This window comes from Pseudophryne corroboree, chromosome 9, assembly GCF_028390025.1.
Source record: "Pseudophryne corroboree isolate aPseCor3 chromosome 9, aPseCor3.hap2, whole genome shotgun sequence".
NCBI classification, from domain to species: Eukaryota; Metazoa; Chordata; class Amphibia; order Anura; family Myobatrachidae; genus Pseudophryne; species Pseudophryne corroboree.
In genome coordinates this window covers 388,797,517-388,813,018 of record NC_086452.1, presented here as the reverse complement: position 1 = coordinate 388,813,018, position 15,502 = coordinate 388,797,517, and the positions used below count along the sequence as shown (strand labels likewise).

Sequence of the window (15,502 nt, the reverse complement as noted above, 5' to 3'; positions counted from 1 at the left end):
TTGATTTTCAATATTTTCATTATTTTATTATTTTACCAGTGAAGTGCTATATATATACATGTGAAATAGTGGAGAGTGCAGAGGAGAATGTTTTGGGAAATCTTCAACGACACCTTTACAGAAACAGAGCGATTTCATAGTTCTCGTTCAGGCCAAGTGGATGCATGGTTTTTAACTGGAAAATCCAGAACATCTCTCGTTGTGATAGCTTGATTGCCAAGTCTCCTCCTCTTTCTCCGAGTTTAACCAGTTCTATTGCCTTGAAGGTCAGTTCTTCTGGATTCGAGTTGTGTTTCTCCGTGAAGTGCCTTGAAATGGTATGGCTGTCAACTTTATTCTTAATGTTGCGAACGTGTTCTTGTATCCTGAGTTTAAGTTGTCTCTTCGTCTTTCCCACATACTTTTTTCCACACGTGCATTCCAGTAAGTAAATTATCGATGAGTTGTTACAGTTGATAAAGTCCTTGATTTTGTATTCCTTCTGGTTTCCCATGTCGCTAAAACTTCTCCGATTGGGATGTAGGAATTTGCAAACGTTACAACGACCACACTTGTAAGATCCAACACATCTGGGTATCATCATAGTGTTTTCTGTTTCGGTTTTCAGCATGCTTGGTGCCAATAAGTCCTTCAAGTTCTTTGTTTTCTTGTATATTATTTCTGGGCATGGCGGGAGTATCTCTCTTAGTACTGGGTCCATTAACAGGATTCCCCAGTGTGTTTTGAATGATTTCCTTATCAGGTCCTCGTGACGGTTATATGTGGTTACAAAGGCTGTGGATTCTTTCTTTGTGTCCTTTGTCTTGTAAACAAGCAGATCTTCCCGCTTGAGATTTTTTGTTTTAATGATAGCTTTTTCTAAAATGTCAGATGGGTACTCTTTCTGCATGAATCTTTCCTTGTATGTCTCCAACTGTTCTTCACACTCTTTCAGAAGATAGAACATATAGAGAACGAGGTCATCAAAGGGAAAGAAGGAAAATTTGAACGTGACAAGAAGGACTATGACCAGGGCAAGGTAAAGAACTGGAGCAGATTCAGAACACAGACGTTTAATACACGAAGGCATGAAAATCCCCAGTGGACACAAATACCTAACAAAGGAAGAACGCAAAGGACAACTTACACACCAAAATCACAAGTAAGATCGACTAATAGATTCGCAGCATTGCAAAGGTTGGGCTCAGACACCGACCAACATTTTTTATCGTCAGGGACAGGTGCCCGTCCAAAAGAACTGACAAAGTATCACCTAAAGGAAGACATTAGACATGCTACACCACTCAAAAGACAGCACCAAGAAGAAGAGGAAAACGGGGCGGCGTGAGGCATTACAACATTAGACCCAATAGAAAAAGGAATCTTCAATCTGTCGAAACATACCCTCACGAAACCAGAAGTATCTCTCTTAGGAAAAGGTCTGTCATTTGCCCCCACAGAAGGGCTTAATAAATTTGGAACATTCATAGATCTCAATAAATTTGTGAGGAAACTCACTCTTAAAAGACATTTTGCCAGGAAAGAAACTGCCATTATATCCAATTACGAGAGTCGCTCGCAGTCTGGACTCAAGCCAACATCAAAATACTACCCATTGGAGTCAAAAGGGAACAACATCAGTGTCTTCTATGAACTTGTAAAGAAAGACCTCTGCGACAGCGATATCGAACCAGTGAAGGAAAAGAATCTAAGTAACCAAGAAAGTGAAGCATTGAAGAGATTACAGAAAAATACAGATATAGTTATAAAACCGGCTGACAAAGGGGGGGGGGTTGGTGATCATGGACCGAGATCAGTACATCACGGAAGCAGAAAGATTGCTGGGAGACGAAAAGTCATATATCCCATTACAAAACGATCCGAAGGATGAATACATAGAGGAGCTAAGAACACTACTCATTAAAGGGCTCCGCACGGAATTGATCACCAAAGACGAATATCAGTACCTAATGAAGAATGACCCAGTTACCCCCATATTTTATTTCCTCCCGAAAATCCACAAGTCTCTCTCCAATCCACCAGGACGCCCAATAGTGGCAGGCATTGATTCATTAACATCCAATTTATCAGAGTACGTGGATATCTTTTTAAATAAATATGTGAAGAATCTACCTTCCTACCTTAAAGATACCACCATGGTACTCAACCTCATGAAAGATCAAAAATGGACAGAAAGTTACCTTTGGGTTACCATCGATGTACAATCATTGTACACATGCATTGAACACATGAAAGGCATCACAGCATGCAGACATTTTTTGAATAACGACCCATCTTTAACAACCCAACACAAAGACTTCATATGTGACATTATGAAATTTATTTTAAGTCACAATTATTTAAATTTTTAGACTGTTTTTACTTACAACGCTGTGGAACAGCTATGGGTACCATTTTCGCTCCAAGCTTTGCGAACCGCTTCATGGGACATTGGGAGAACTCCTATATCTATGGTCCACATTGTTTTAAAGAGAATATAATTTTTTATAGAAGATACTTCAACGACATTTTAATTATATGGGATGGCACACTGGACACTTTTAATCAATTTTACTCATACATAAGTGACAACATGAACCTTTCCTTCACCTCCAACACCAATGAAAAATCTATTGAATTCCTGGACTTGGTCCTAACAGGATCAGAAGGCACCGTTAGAACCAAGAATTTCATCAAAGAAGTAGATCGGAACAGCTACCTCCACTTTAAGAGTAATCACCTCAGAAGATGGAAAAGTAACATTCCATATTCACAGTTTCAAAGACTAAGAAGAAATTGCAGCGACCTGAAAGAGTGTGAAGAACAGTTGGAGACATACAAGGAAAGATTCAAGCAGAAAGAGTACCCATCTGACATTTTAGAAAAAGCTATCATTAAAACAAAAAATCTCAAGTGGGAAGATCTGCTTGTTTACAAGACAAAGGACACAAAGAAAGAATCCACAGCCTTTGTAACCACATATAACCGTCACGAGGACCTGATAAGGAAATCATTCAAAACACACTGGGGAATCCTGTTAATGGACCCAGTACTAAGAGAGATACTCCCGCCACGCCCAGAAATAATATACAAGAAAACAAAGAACTTGAAGGACTTATTGGCACCAAGCATGCTGAAAACCAAAACAGAAAACACTATGATGATACCCAGATGTGTTGGATCTTACAAGTGTGGTCGTTGTAACATTTGCAAATTCCTACATCCCAATCGGAGAAGTTTTAGCGACATGGGAAACCAGAAGGAATACAAAATCAAGGACTTTATCAACTGTAACAACTCATCGGTAATTTACTTACTGGAATGCACGTGTGGAAAAAAGTATGTGGGAAAGACGAAGAGACAACTTAAACTCAGGATACAAGAACATGTTCGCAACATTAAGAATAAAGTTGACAGCCATACCATTTCAAGGCACTTCACGGAGAAACACAACTCGAATCCAGAAGAACTGACCTTCAAGGCAATAGAACTGGTTAAACTCGGAGAAAGAGGAGGAGACTTGGCAATCAAGCTATCACAACGAGAGATGTTCTGGATTTTCCAGTTAAAAACCATGCATCCACTTGGCCTGAACGAGAACTATGAAATCGCTCCGTTTCTGTAAAGGTGTCGTTGAAGATTTCCCAAAAAATTATCCTCTGCACTCTCCACTATTTCACATGTATATATATAGCACTTCACTGGTAAAATAATAAAATAATGAAAATATTGAAAATCAAATAAAATATATAACATCTCGTGTGGGCATTTTTTGTTGCGTACGAAAGAAATACAGTCAAACCACACTGGAAAGGCCCAATCTCAACCGAACTTGGAAGCGAAGCAGTGTTGGGCCTGACTAGTACCAAAAGGGGCGACCCATTGGGAATACCAGGTACTGTACTGAAAGTAAAAGGCAACTGTTTAAATGTCCAATCGCGACGGATGTTTATAGAACACTTGTAGAACACTTGATCACATTTTAGTTATGAGCCTTATAGACACGCACTAACCCTTTCTAAGCACAATAGGATCTAGGTATATCCTAGTATGCACTAAGATAATAGTACCTCAATAAACAGGCCACACATTTAAGGCAACTGCATTTTACTAGATCACCAATTTGGCACCATCAACTAAATGGCAGACACAGCACTCAGCAAATATCACGCTATAACTATTTCTCATTATTTTTATTATTATATTTATATATTTATTTATATATATTTATATATTTTTTATATATACATTTTTATTAAAATGATTTCACATCACTAGTTCACTCTTTAATAAATTGAGTTTTCCTCAAAACCCTCTTCTTCCTTATCCTCATATCCTTTTATGTATATTCTTATATACATTTCCTAGTATGTGTGTATTAGCACACAAATTTAAATATATATATATGCACCTTTATGTGACTATATTTATATATATTATCTGTATACTCTAAAAGACACACAATTTGTCCTTTAATTAATGTCAGAATATTACATATAATACGTATCATACGGCCTATTATGCATAAGTATGTCGACCAATGTTAAATCTTTATGAATTTGATGTCCGTTCTGCAAGTGCATAACGCTGTAACATGGAAATCCTCTAAACATATCTTTATTTATATTTCTTTGGGGACCACGTCCGGACAATGTATGCTTTTAAGAAAAACCATAAGAGAACATGGAGAACGTATCCATGACAACAAGGCAAAGCCGAGTATCCAGGTCACGTGATGCGGTCCACCTGTGCGTTCCACTACATGGCAATTCCGGGACTGGGAAATCATGTGCCAGAAGTAACCAATAAGATGTATACAGCCGAACACATGAAGATGTCGTCACGCCGCACAAGCGCAACCGGAAGTGGGGAACGACACGAAGACGGCGCGCATGCGCATACGGACTGTCCATACACCGGAAATGTGGCGGAAGTACCGCGCCTGTCCGGGACTATCTGCTCTGATGCCCGAAATTCGTTTATTCACTAATATACAGTGTTTATGCTATGCTGCATTAAAAACGGCGGCTACCAATAAGGAATATAACTATGCTACAGCAAGCAGAAACTTTTTAATGAATATGTATGAACCTAGACAGGATATGATGTCATCACTTAACTCCCAATTATGGGGGTATATATAGGAGTTCAACCATACCTTGTCACTTACCCCATGAAGAAGTCTTGGAGACGAAATGCGTTGGGCCTTCACCCAGAGACCTCCTGCTATATCAGTTAAGCTTATATATGCTATTACTCCACTTTTTAAATGAGCTTATTTGCACAGGCAATTTGCACTTTAATTGAGGATCTAACATATGTCCATTTCCTTTTTTAAAAGAATTGTCTTTTTAGAACCATATTTTATGTAAAGGACTCTCTCTTTTTAATTTTTTAATTAATAATTTTTTGTCTCTCTCATTTACATTGCACTTTAAATTCATTCCTAATGTTGTGAAATAAATTGATAATATATTTTTATAACTCTTTTTATTATATTTATTACACTTGGCAACACACAAACACCTCAGGTCGCTCATACCCCTATCCGGTATCCCCATATATAACTAAAGCATGGACTGGCACTCCCACAACTCCAAGCAATTGCCCAGGTGCCCTCTGAGATAGTGTTGAATATGTAAAGAAGCAATGAAGTATTCAGCGGCACTCAGGGTCTTGTTCAATAAGCAACTGTATTAAAAAATTCACAGCATAAAGCCCAACGTTTCGGGATTGGCACGTCCCTTTGAAAGCGCTCACTCACACTCACTCACATTAATTTTCTCACTTCCCGATGTACTGGGAAGATGAAATTTAACATAGGTATTCTGCAGGTGGGAAATAGGAAAACTACATAATTAGAATTTTAATAAACCTCTCCTAAGGGATTGAAAAGAGGGTTGACAAAATGACATCATTTCCGATGCGTGGCTTGCGTTGCGTGAACGATAACGCCCAAATGGACAATCGGATCAAAATTTGGATTGCACCTCCAGTGTGTAGTATTTAATAAACTACAAAAATGGACCTGTCACTTTTTACTGTATCTGCTACGGGTGCTCCTTGGATAACGCCAAGAACCATAGATATATTTACTCACATTAAGACGTCTCACATTTACAGCTCTACCGATTTTCCAAATTTTTAACACTCATTTATATTTACAACCGTGAAAATCAGAAACTCCCGTGCAAAGAACGAGTAGATCAGCTAGTATAACATAAAGAGTGTGGAGTTTAAATGTTCTCCCTGTGTTTATGCTCTAGTTTCCCAAAGACATACTGGTAGATTAATTAGCAAATGAGGAAGCGTATTTAATTGCCATGAGAAATATTGCATATTGATTACAGCATGGGTATTCAACCTGTGGTCCTCCAGCTGCTGTGGAACTACACATCCCAGCATGCCCTGCCACAGTTTTGCTATTAAAGCATGCTAAAACTGAGGCAGGGCATGCTGGGATGTATAGTTCCACAGCAGGTGGAGGGCCGCAGGTTGAAGACCCATATATTACAGTGTTAACAGTGCTGTAAATTATTGTCATATATCCGTATCATTCCATTTTTGTCGAAATTGCATGTCATTTATATGCTGATCATTATTTTGTGCATACTATTCCCTGGACCTGTGTCCTCCTACTCGGCTTTAATAAATCTGCTTGTTTATTCCAATTTCAAGGTTGTCACGTGTAGCCAATTTACTGTATGTATTGGCCTAGCCTTTTTACTACAGCCTGATAAAGACAAGCTTGTGGAGTCAATGCCAGAGAGAGAAATGGGAGAGCCACTAGAGATGCCGCCTCTAATGTACACTACCACCTAGACCTGACTTATCCGTGCCCACATTCGGCTTACATTTATGCTTTTAGGATTGTTTGATACATCCTTTAGTATGTAGCTACGTATGACATACCACCCAACATTCTTATATTCCCTGGAGTAACCTCACGCATGTGCTGAAGGTGCGAGCATGATATGGGGCGTGGCCTCATGCCTGCCACTCCATGTTCCCTGGTGTATGACATTTTCAGGGCATGACTGGGGGCAGAGCTGGCCCTAGCCAATATGATGCCCTAGGCAAGATTTTGGCTGGTGCCCCTATAGCACGGCTGCTAGTTCTGCAGGAGATGCCTGGCGTGAGTCAGCTGGCAGTTCTGCTAACGTCGGGCACCTTTTGTTTATGAAAATGCATCTTATTTGCATTACTATGTGGCTAGGATGCACAAGCAGCTTCTGCTGATTAAAATGATATGCAGCAAGCCTATATTCTGTGTGTGACTGTGGCTGTATCTGCATAGGAAATGCTACATTACAGTGATTTCAAGGAATACACTGCAATGTAGCATTTTGTATGCAGATACAGCCACAGTCACACACAGAATATAGGCATGTCGCATATCATTTTAATCAGCAGAAGCTACTGGTGCCCCTAAGCATACCAAATGCCCTAGGCCAGTGGTTCCCAAACTGTGTGCCGTGGCACCCTGGGGTGCCGCGAGGCACTTGCAGGGGTGCCTCAGGTTGGTTGTCATTTTGTCAAGGACCAATTCAAACTATTTATTGTCAATTTAATAGGCAAAACCAGTGCTGGTGGCTGCCAATTAAATAATATGTGGACATACAGAAGCAAATCTTGTCCCTCACCACACAACTGACCCTAAGGATGACATATAAAAATAATTTACTTAATCTAATATTTTTTTTCTAAATTTCTCAATAAGAAACTTGTGGCCTAGGGGTGCTGTGAAAAAAAAATCTGACACTCCAGGGTGCCGTGACTCACAAAAGTTTGGGAACCACTGCCCTAGGCAATTGCCTAGTTTGCCTATGCCTAAGGCCGGCTCTGACTGGGGGCAAAACCATGCCTTATAAATGACTGCCCATGTAGAAAAAAGTCAGAGTTCGGCCGGCATCCCACACGTCAGGCGAACTCGGACTCCATTACATCCCGCCTCCTGTTTATTGTCACACTGGGGGAGAGCCCGGCACTCCAGCAGCCCATGGGTGGGGGAGCAGGACAGTGTCGGAAAAGTGGGACTGTTCCGCTGAAATCTGCACAGTTGGGAGGTATGATCTATGGGAAGAATCTGATAACTAACAAAAACTCTTACAGCAGTAGCAGAACTATTGAACTCAACAGAAGGCTCATTATAGAGAAATAGAGAATTTAGTAATAGAATGGCTGTGGAGGCGGGAGGATCTGCAATGCTGGTGTTCAAGGCTGGGTGCCTTTAGGTTCTCCACCGTGTATCTGCCTTTATTAAAAACAGAAAATCATTACATATTACATTATAAACAGTTTGTAAAGATTTACCTAATTATAATAACGCCATGGAGTTGCAATGCAGATGGAAGGGTGAATATAAAAGAATTCTGTGTGTGTTCTGCAGTGCAGGGAGGCACCAGATCTCTCCAAGGGTAGGATATATTAAAATGCATCGCTGCCCACCGCAGCGATACTAATCACATATGTACTAACGTATAAGATTAACATTGCCCCCTGCAGCTGGAAGCAGAAATAGCTGTGCAGCGGCGGAGAAGGAGCTGGGATCGAGGAGCGGCACATGGACGCAGATGAGGGGAGGTTCGGCGGGTGTGGTGCTCGGCGGTGATGGGCGTGAAAGAAGCCCATAGGCTTCTATTGGGTATCGCCAACAAAAGATGGTGATACCCTTGGCGGTGAAAATGAAAACCCGGCGGCCGGGTCTTAGTACATATGAAAATGCGGTAAAACTCCCGAAAACAGGGGTTTTACCGCATTTTCCTTTTAGTACATCCCACCTCAAAAGTCCATAAGACACTTACTCCATCTGTTCGTCTTAAAGGGGAACATTTATTAATACTACATTGTGGCGTATCCGATGTAAATAGCTGTTTTCAGGGACAAAAAAATGAAGCATCTCCAATATGTACGAAAGGTTAAACAGCAGCAGTTATCTCCTTTAATTTCATTTGTAAAAATAGTATTTTAATTACCTACTGGTAAATCCTTTTCTCGTAGTCCATAAGGGATATTGGGGAATCTAATACGATGCGGTATAGACGGAGTCCAAAGGAACTGGTGCACTTAAAATGTCTTCACTGGGTGTGCTGGCTCCTCCCCTCTATGCCCCCTCCCACAGGCAGTTATAGGTAAAAACATGTCCGAAGGAGAAAGGACATATATGAGAGAAGGAAACATGACAACAAAGAGTGGTGAGATTTAAAAACCAGCACACCACTATCGTACAACAACCAGCAATGGCTGGAAACAACAGATAACCACATAAAAGAGAACCTGCAGAAAAGTCAATGCACTGAGGCGGGTGCCCAATGGGGGTAATTCAGACCTGATCGCTCGTTAGCTGTTTTTTGCAGTCCTGTGTTCGCATAGTCGTCGCCCACCGGGGAGTGTGTTTTAGCTGTGCAAGTGTGTGATCGCATGTGCAGCCGAGCGGTACAAAAAGATCTTGTGCAGTTTCTGAGTAGCCCAGGACTTACTCAACCGCTGCGATCACTTCAGCCTGTCCGGGACCAGAATTGATGTCAAACACCCGCCTTGCAAATGCTTGGGAATGCCTGTGTTTTTTCCAATCACTCCCAGAAAACGATCAGTTGACACCCACAAATGCCTTCTTCCTGGCAATCACCTTGCGATCGCCCGTGCAAATGGATTCTTTGCACAAACCCATCGCTTAGCGGCGATCCGCTTTGTACCTGTGCGACGCGCCTGCGCATTGCGATGCATACGCATGCACAGTTCTGACCTGATTGCAGCGCTGCAAAAAACTCTAGCGAGCAATCAGGTCTGACTACGAGAAAAGGATTTACCGGTTGGTAGTTAAAATCCTGTTTTCTTTAGCATCCATAAGGGATACTGTGGAATCTAGTACGATGGGGACGTCTCAAAGCTTCCAGAACGTGCAGGAACGTGCAGAGACTGCTGCAGCACCGCCTGCCAAACTGGGTATCCTCTTTGACCAGGTTATCAAATTTGTAGAACTACACAAAGGTGTTCTTCCCCGACCGGGTAGCAGCTCAGCATAGTTGCAAGGCCGAGACTCCACGGGCCGCCCAGGAAGAGCCCACTGATCTTGTAGAGTGGGCCTTCAGAGACTTAGGAACAAGTAAGGCTGCCGACACATATGCCTCTTGGATAGTAAGCCTAATCCAACGAGCAATGGACTGCTTCGAAGCAGGTCAACCTTTTTTCTGCGCATCACAGAGCACAAACAAGGAATCTGTTTTTCTGATTCGAGCTGTGCGCTTGACTTAGATTTTCAAAACACGCACAGCATCCAACGCCTCCAGAGGAGAAGTATCAGAACTGGATGGAACCACAATAGGTTGATTCAGGTGAAACGCGGAGACAGCCTTCGGCAGAAATTGCTGTGTAGTCCGGATCTCCGCTCTGTTCTTGTAAAAGACCAAGGCCCTCATTCCGAGTTGTTCGCTCGCAAGCTGCTTTTAGCAGCATTGCACACGCTAAGCCGCCGCCCTCTGGGAGTGAACCTTAGCTTATAAAAATTGCGAACGAAAGATTCTCAAAATTGCGAATAGAAATTTCTTAGCAGTTTCTGAGTAGCTCGGGATTTACTCTGCCACAGCGATCAGTTCAGTCAGTTTCGTTCCTGGTTTGACGTCACAAACACACCCAGCGTTCGCCCAGACACTCCCCTATTTCTCCAGCCACTCCCGCGTTTTTCCCAGAAACGCCAGCGTTTTTTCACACACACCCATAAAACGGCCAGTTTCCGCCCAGAAACACCCACTTCCTGTCAATCACACTCCGATCACCAGAACGAAGAAAAAACCTTGTAATGCCGTGAGTAAAATACCAAACTTCTTAGCAAATTTACTTGGCGCAGTCGCAGTGCGAACATTGCGCATGCGCAATTAGCGGAAAATCGCTGCGATGCAAAGAAAAATAACGAGTGAACAACTCGGAATGAGGGCCCAAGTACGGACTTTTACACGATAAGGCCCCCAATTCTGTAGAAATCCAACACTACATTGAAATCCCAGTGTGCCGTAGGCAGAACAAAAGGAAGTTGTATGTGGAGTACCGCCAGCAAGAAGGTCTGAACTTCTGGCAACACTGCCAATTTTTTCTGGAAGAAAATGGAGAGAGCTGAAATCTGGACCTTAATGGAACCCAGACGTAAGTCCTTATCCACCCCAGCCTGCAGGAAATGTAAGAAACGTCCCAAGTGGAACTCCGCAGACGGATACGTGCATTCCTCGCACCAAGAGACATATCTTCTCCAGATATGATGATAGTGTTTTAACGTCACATGTTTCCTGGTCTGAACCATGGCAGCAATAACCTTTTTGGAAAGGTCCTAGTGAGCTAGGATGTTCCGCTCAACCTCCATACCATCAAATGAAGTCGCCTTAAGTCCGGGTAGACGAACGGTCCTTGTTGAAGAAGATCTCTTCTGAGAGGTAGAGGCCAAGGGTCTTCAACGGACATGTCCAGAAGATCCGCGTACCACACCCTCCGAAGGCCAAGCTGGGGCAATTAGAATTGCCTGAACTCCCTGATTTCTGATGCGCTTGTGCACCCTTGGGAGCAACGGAATTGGAGGAAACAGGTAGACCAGCCGGTAAGGCCAAGGCGACGTCCCTGGTTTGTGAGCAATACCAGTGAAGCTTCTTGTTGAGATGAGAAGCCATCATGTCTATCTGTAGGCAGCCCCAACGGTGGATGATCTGCTGGAAGACCTGCTGGTGGAGACCCTACTCCCCCAGGTGGAGATCGTGACGACTCAGGAAGTCCGCTTCCCAGTTGTCTACTCAAGGAATGAAGATTGCGGACATTGCTCTTGCATTTCTTTCTGCCCAGAGGAGTATCCTTGACACCTCTCGCATGCAGACTCTGCTTTTTGTCCCACCTTTCCGATTGACGTACCCCAGGAGATCCAGCTGAAAAGTCCTGGCATGGAACCAGCCATATTGGATCGCCTCGTATGAGGCGACCATGTTTCCCAACAATCTTATGGGGAATGGATGGACACTCGAGTAGGTCGGAGCACCATGCGGACCATCTCCTGAAGTGTTCTCGCCTTGTCCTCTGGTAGGAACACCTTCTGGGCTACAGTATCCAGCAACATCCCCAGGAACAGGATCCGCTGAGTCGGCTCCAGGTGGGACTTCTGTAAGTTGAGGATCCACCCATGGTGTGACAGAAGTTGGATAGTGCGGTCGATATATAGCAACAAAAGCTCCCTGGATCTTGCTTTGATCAGAAGATCATTAAGGTAAGGGACAATATTGACTCCCTGAATCCGGAGCTGGAACATTATCTCCACCATCACATTTGTGAACACCCTCGGAGCTGTGGATAGGCCATAGGGCAGGGCCTGGAATTGGAAGTGATTGTCCATCAGGGCAAACCTCAGGTACGCCTGATGAGGTGGCCAAATCGGAATATGGAAGTAGGTCTTCATTGATATCCAAGGAAACCATGAATTTCTGTTCTTCCAGGCTCGCAATCACTGCTCGCAAGGATCCCATTTTGAACTTGAACACTTTCAGGTAAGGATTCAAGGACTTTAGATTCAAAATAGGCCTTACTGAACTGTCCAGTTCAGTACCAGAAACAGGTTGGAGTAATAACCCTTGCCTCGTTGTGGTATTGGTACTGGAACAATGACGTGGGACTGGACCAACTTTAGGATGGCCTGTTGCAATGTAGCCTGCATATCCTCCAAAGCTGGTAAACTTGATTTAAAAAATCATTGGGGAGGAGCACTGTCGAACTCCAGCTTGTAGCCTTGAGAAACGAGATCCCTGACCCAGGTATCTGGCAGGAAGCCTCCCAGACGTGGCTGTAGTGACGCAGTCGAGCTCCCACCTCGAGATCCCCTCAGGGTGGGTGGGCAGGAACCGTCATGCTGAGGCCTTAGTGGAAGCAGAAATGGTGGTCTGTTCCTGAGAGCTGGATCTTGCAGGCTTTCTTGACTTACCTCTGGTGCCTCTAGTTGCACTGGAGGCACCTCTGGCCTTAGATCGAAATCTGTGAAACCGAAAGGACTGTATAGATGGCCCCGAGTAGGTGAGTCTCGCCGGCGGGGCCCCAGGTGGGAGAAACGTGGATTTCACAAATGTAACTTTGGAAATCCATGTATCCAATTCAACCCCAAAGAGCCATTCCCCTGAAAAGGGGAGGGATTCCACACTGCATTTGAATTCCGCGTCCGCAATACACAGACGCAACCACAAGGCCCTGCGCGCCGACACTGCCATGGCAGAGGTTCTAGCATTAATGTTTCCCATCTCCTTGAGGGAATCACAGAGGACGTGTGTAGTGTCCTGAATGTGCTTTAGGATGGTCACCATAGTGACCAGGGGCATAGCCCCAGAGAGGCCCTCCTGAATTTGAGTAGCCCACGTATAAATAGCATGGGTCATCCTGCAACCTGCTATGACCGGCCTCTGCGATACATCTGCTACCATATACTGTAAATAGATTTTTGAGTGTAGCTTCATATAGTAAAGAAGCCCGGGGCAGGCAGCACCGCCTTTTTGGACAGTCGATAGACTGATACATCAACCCCCGGGGGTTCCTCCCAAAATTTCCTACATTCAGGTGCAAATGGGAAAGTGAGCAAAACCTTTTTTGCCATTTGGAATATTTTGTCTGGATTTTTCCAGGCTAAATTGAATAAGTGATCTAACCCTGCAGATTCAGGGAAAGTGACATTAGGCTTGTTTTGTGTAAAGAAAGATGACTGCTGTGATGCAGCGTCCTCTAGAGGGAGCTTTAACACATCCCATATAGCCAGAATGAGGGGTTCAATACCCTGAGCAGAATCGTAATCCTCACTAACGGAATCCAAGTCCTCCCCATCCTGATGTATTTCCTCATCTGAGTCACAGAGTAGAGCAGGCAAACCACGTTTCTGTGGTGCTGCATGAGAGGTGGGGAGGGCTGTGTAACATCTGCCCTAGCAGCTAAGTCTGCAACAGCCTGTAAGGGACGATGCACATATGGAGGGGTGTTCCTCGAATCCGGCACCCAGGTCACATGCCCCCCTAGCCCCCCCTAGTTGCGGCCATGGAGAGGAGACACACGGAGAGTAGGACACCAGCACACCCCTAGCTGCACAGTCCCAGTGAGGCTGACAGCTAACTATATTACAGTAAACACTAATACTGTCTGTCCTGTAGAGGACCCAGATAGTGTACAATAGCGGCTCTCCCACTTTGCTACACCCTGTACCAGTTTTCCAGCGTGTCTTGTAAGGCAGGAAGCGCTGTGTGTGCTGTCTGTGGCTGCATTAAGCAGAGGAAGACGCCAAAATGCCTCTGGTCCCTCTCTAAAGTAGCCCCGACCCTTCCAATGGCACCGGAGCTACAGTGATTATTTATACTGGCAATGTCTTCTGTTTGCTTAAAAACATCAAACAAGTGCTAGTTCAAGAGATTGTCAGCCAGTCTACAAGGGTGACCCTAGTGACACCCCCCAGGAGGGTCCCATATGCTGCGCCCGTGTTCAGTCACACTTTGAACCGGGGGACCCCCCTAGTGGGACCCCTGGTTTGTACCCACCACAGACGTCACCTTCAGGCAGTGTTAGGGGTGTGCGGCGTGCTACGATTGTGGCAGCCAAGGCCCTGCTGAACAACAACCTCTCAGGATAGTGGTCCTACAGCAGGGAAGCGGCTGTGCACCTTGGAAGGCCGGTGACCGCCCCCCCCCCCCCAACTCCCACTGTGCAGTTATGATGTTGTCCAAACAGCATACCGAAAATAACAAACATTAAAAAGAAATTGAAGCTCAGAGATGTGCATCCTCTCCTGAGGGCACTTTTTTCTAAACTGCCTGTGGGAGGGGGCATAGAGGGGAGGAACCTGCACACCCAGTGAAGAAATTTAAAGTGCTCCGGCTCCTTTGGACCGCGTCTCTCTCTATACCCATCGTACTAGATTCCCCAATATCCCTTATGGATGCTAGAGAAATGAGGGCTACTTAATTAGCAAATTTATATGCATTCACTTCTAACGGGCCCTACACACTTAGCGATTTCACTAAAGGATATGAACGATGTCGTTCATTAATGAATTAAATATCGTTTATATCTTTCAGTGTGTATGCACCAACGATGAACGATGTGTGGCCCCGCGCTCGTTCATCGTTGGTGTCGGGTCGCTAATACATGCATGCCAATATGAACAATCTCGTCCATAATAGCATGCAGGGCAATGGGGCCGTATCAGCCGCCGAGCACCTCGGCGGCCAGTTGCCAGGGGTGTAGGGCCCATTATTGATTGCCAAGATGGGCTGTTATCGGTGCCCCTGTACTGGCATCTCAGAGATAATACATACAGGTGAAATAAAGATTCTGGCTATAAGTAATCTTAATTTTCGGGGGCAAACCATAATGATTAACAATTATGCCCCCAACTTAATTATATTATAGTGACATAGGGTCTTATTTATGTTTAAAGCAAACCAAAAAAGCACACAACTGGGCAAAACCGTGCTGCACTGGTGGGGTCAGTGGCGTAAGTTCGTCCCAGTTGCTCGGAGGCAAGATAAAT

General features: G+C 44.1%; 1 protein-coding gene and 1 pseudogene across 6 annotated transcripts in view; one reads left to right on the top strand and one right to left on the bottom strand.

The window, feature by feature from the left end:
- CACNA2D3 (calcium voltage-gated channel auxiliary subunit alpha2delta 3) overlaps positions 1 to 15,502 on the bottom strand; it is a 2,000,770-nt gene that overhangs the window by 793,246 nt on the left and 1,192,022 nt on the right. The window lies entirely within an intron of this gene.
- LOC134963470 (5S ribosomal RNA) lies at positions 3,768 to 3,886 on the top strand (annotated as a pseudogene).